Source organism: Rhagoletis pomonella, unplaced genomic scaffold (genome assembly GCF_013731165.1).
Source record: "Rhagoletis pomonella isolate Grant_MI unplaced genomic scaffold, Rhpom_1.0 Rhpom_scaffold_02343, whole genome shotgun sequence".
Taxonomy (NCBI): Eukaryota; Metazoa; Arthropoda; class Insecta; order Diptera; family Tephritidae; genus Rhagoletis; species Rhagoletis pomonella.
In genome coordinates, this window is record NW_023460897.1 from 3433 (window position 1) to 7549 (window position 4117).

At 33.3% G+C, this 4117-nt stretch overlaps 1 long non-coding RNA gene across 1 annotated transcript; it reads left to right on the plus strand.

Annotated features, from left to right (window-relative positions):
* The first annotated feature begins 735 nt into the window (after positions 1–735).
* On the plus strand, positions 736–1619 carry LOC118753310. The gene is made up of 2 exons (XR_004994794.1): positions 736–776; positions 833–1619. It is a non-coding gene; the product is annotated as an uncharacterized LOC118753310 (long non-coding RNA).
* The last annotated feature ends 2498 nt before the right edge of the window (positions 1620–4117 follow it).

A 4117-nucleotide genomic window follows, 5' to 3' on the forward strand; every position in this document is an offset into this window, starting at 1 on the left:
GAATGCCTTCAGGCACGCATTCATATACATATTCTCACCTTAAAAGAAAATTAAAACTTTTACATCATTTCTGAGTTAATATTTGGATTTAGGGGCTAAAAAGCATTTAAGAAAAATATGTTAAACTTTTTTGTATCCATTATTTTAGCAAGTAGTCTTAGAGGTTTATAGCAAACAAATCGGGCGGGACCAACACCACCTACGTCATGGACAATATTTTTGCACAGGGGTTCGTGACCGGAAACCCTCATTGATAAGAATACACGCCCAGAATAAAAGTAGCGGTAAATTTTCATTTTCTTTTGTATTGATTTCCCTGTATTCCTTTTTAAACATTGCCTTCTTTGTATGTATTATTTTGTACAATATGGCAACACATGTTATGTGTCAGTTTGCAACATTGTATAGGCTTACAAGTATGGAAAGCGCCATTTTGTTTGTTTACATTTGAAAACAGCTGAGATCACCTGATTTTCAATTCTCTCATTCTCCGCACAGAGTTACATTCAAGTTTCAGAAAAAACTTTAAAATGTAAATTGAGAAATATTTTAGAAAAATGTGTTTTTATTCATTTGAATTCAATAAAAAAGAAATTAAAAATGCGTGCCAAGTCTTGCATTTCCAATAATAACGATAAATGTGTATGTTCCAGGCAATAATTTAAAATATTTGTGAAACTTATCGTTTTGCGCTAAAATAAATCAATGTGTGTGAAATTCGTTGTCATTGCTTTTGTTTTGAACATCATATTCGTGCCTGCCGGTGGAAAAATAAGGTAAATTTGCATTTATTTTTAAGAAAACATATAATTTAATATATATTTCTTTCCAGAGCGACATACGGACAAGTAAGATGATCATCGTTTAAACAAATGGTTTATTTTCTTGTACAAGCAGCCGTGGCCCGTGCAGTGCAAATCGTGGCAGAGAATTATAAGTAATAAGGGAAATAATAGTGCGATAAGAAACTGGAGCTCGGGGAAAACTATAATTTACGTCTCTACGCAGCACGTACGCATGTGTGGGTGCATTTGCGATTGTGGCCTAAGCAGCGGCCCGAAAAACCTTACCAAACCTTTTTTTATTTTACGCTTACATCAACGTTATGCCACAATCACGTGCCGCCGCAGCTGCAGCTACTGGCAGAGGCCCACAGGCACTCGTAAAAATTGGCCACTATTTACTGGACGCAACACAAGGTAGCAGTAAAGATATTGGACCTCATGCATTAAATGTGAGTTTAAGCTCCAACTCGATTATCAGTACAAATTCTTGAGCTTAAGCTCACCCCTTTAGTGCAAAAATTGAGTCTGACCTTAGACTCATTTTTTATGCATGAGGCCCATTAAATCGCATAAATTGGAAGAAATGGTTGGAAGTGGACCAACAACTTGCTGCCTTCTCGTCAATTTGGTTACGTTGTGTTGACTAACTCCGGAGGCATTATGGATCTTGAGGAGGCCAGACGGTAACATTTGGGAGGCAAAATGCTAGGATTCTTGTTCTAAGCTGGGCACTGGGTATTCACACTTTTGTTGTGTATTGAAGCTATTGCAGCTGGCAAGAGCAACATGTTTATATTATTTTTTACAAAAATAAAAAGATGAAAGCCATTTAAAGTAATGAGTAAATTTGCGTGGAAGAAAATAAAGAATAAAGAAATTTGTATGATGAATATCGAGGAAAATCGTTTGCATCAAAATTTCTATTCAAATTTTTATTTGAATTATGACATCAACAGGGAGGCTTTGAAACGTATCTTTTGAAGAGAAATTTTTATAATTCTTGTGATTATTGATATTTTCTAGAATTAAAAAAGCTAGTTCATATTAAAAAATATATTTAGACCATGATAAAAATATAGTAAGGTAGAACCGCTGAGAGTCACTTTTAAAATTCTTGACGTTTCCAAACAATTTAATTTTTAAATTTACTCACAAAATCACACACACATTTTCATTTTCAATCTCAAGCAACAACAATTTCGAACAATTTCATTTTTTTATTTTCACATTTATATGATTTTAAAATGTTTTCAAACTTCAAAAAAAAATCATGGCCGACAAATTGAGAGAACGGTTATACCTTGCTATGTTTTTATCATGATTTAGACTACAAGTATGTAATGTACGTTTATTACGAACTGAAACGATTTTAATGAGTATTCATAGCTTCATAGCAGTTACATCAAAATGCATATTTGACAAGAAAGAGTACAAGATTGCCCCGTCATAGTGGCGATGACATTTCTGTACAAAAAGTAAACAAAGCCGAATTGCATGTTAAAAGAAAATATCAGACTAGCCAATTTTCTCAATAATAAATTTTTCGATAGTAAGCGTGTTTTAATTGCGCTGAATTCTAAAAATATATGAGTTACAATGACAATTAATAAGGAAAATGTGAAAAAGCGGTGATTTTTCTGGAAGTATAAGTGAATTTCAGTACATTTAAAGTTTCTGATACGTCGTTTACTTTTAGATCAGAATTATCAAAATCGACAAATTCAAAGTAGGGGTATGTCTGACGGTGCCACCTTTGTTCGCTGCATCGTGCATATTGGGCAAATGACGTTTTTAAATGCATTTTATATACAAACATATGTACCAGTTCAAGATGAAAAAAGAAACCAAAATTAGTAATTTTTTTATGAATGTAGTTAAAAAAAGTTCACAGAGGAAATGCCGGTAATCAATCTATCGGCAATCACATAAAATCTATGTAGGGAAATTTAGATGTCAACAGAATAATAACTACAATAAAAAGCACCACAGATGTGTGAGAAGCAGGCAATTTTTCAATCTGAGCAAAAAATTCTTTAAATGCCGTTGTAAAAAGGTCAATACATTTCTTATAAAATAGTTTGATTTTTGATGGGTGGTATAACTCAGTGAAATGGTTATTAAAGAAAATAAAATTTTTAAAAGTAATAAATAGGAAGAAATGCACTAAAAATGTGAATTTAAATATTTGCCCAAATTCATAAAAAATTAAGAAATCGATTTTTTTATAAAAATGTCACTGTACAGAGCTATTTAAATCTATTTTATTTTTTATGAATAACGTCATTAGCATATACCGTTTTTATAAATGAATCTTGTAGCGTCGCGCTATATACATACATAGGTACATATATATACTTTGGCTGGCGAAATATGTACTTTTGCCAACTAATTAAAAAAGCGTATGATTCAATTTAACCACATTAAAAAAGTATTTAAATATTTTATGGCGCAACACAGCAACACTTTTTGTTTCACGAAACCCTTGAATACGAGCCTGTCATCTATTTCTTCTATTTCGACATTTCGCTATTTTACATTTCTTTCATTTAACGTCATTCGCATTGTCACATTTCTCTAATTCGTTTTTGCTTCGACATTCTGCTATTTCATAATTATTTCATTCTCATGTCATCCATCTTCCATTTCTTACCTTCCATTGCCGTTCGCATCGTCGAACGTGCCTGTCAAAAACTGCCGCCATCATGCTTTTCAGTTTGGCAGGCACGTCCGCTGTTTGGCAGGCACGTCCGTTGTTAGAAAGAGAATAGACAAAAAGGGGCATAGGATTCCATACTTGTAAGTATATACGATGGTTTGCAACCATGTGTTATTGTAAATATGGGTGCAATTCAATGCAATTTACAAGTCGATAAAAGTTGAAATAAAGTGATTTATATACAAGATAAAATAAAATAAAAGTGTGTAAAGTATTAAGTACAGTGTTATGTGCATTTATATATAGATGAAAGTATGTGACAAATGCACTTTTTGTTAAGGAAACCAAGTGGAACGACTTAAGAAGTTTTAACAATGTTTAGAGGATACCTCCTTTAACATCCTGACCAAGTTACATTTGTTAATTCCACCTGGTTTTCTTAAAACACAAGGTGCGGCTGACTACTAAAGCCCACCCGTGACTTGACAGAAAACCAGATTGGACCTTACTCAACAAGCCATGGTTATTCAAATGTATTTGGGACAAAGACGGTGTGCAAAGTGTGCCCAAATTTTTTTTGATTGGGTAACCCATTCGGACACAATAGCCGGAAATCATTGGGCAAATAACTAAACCGTACCCGAGAATAACACTAACGTTCTATATTTACTCCGCA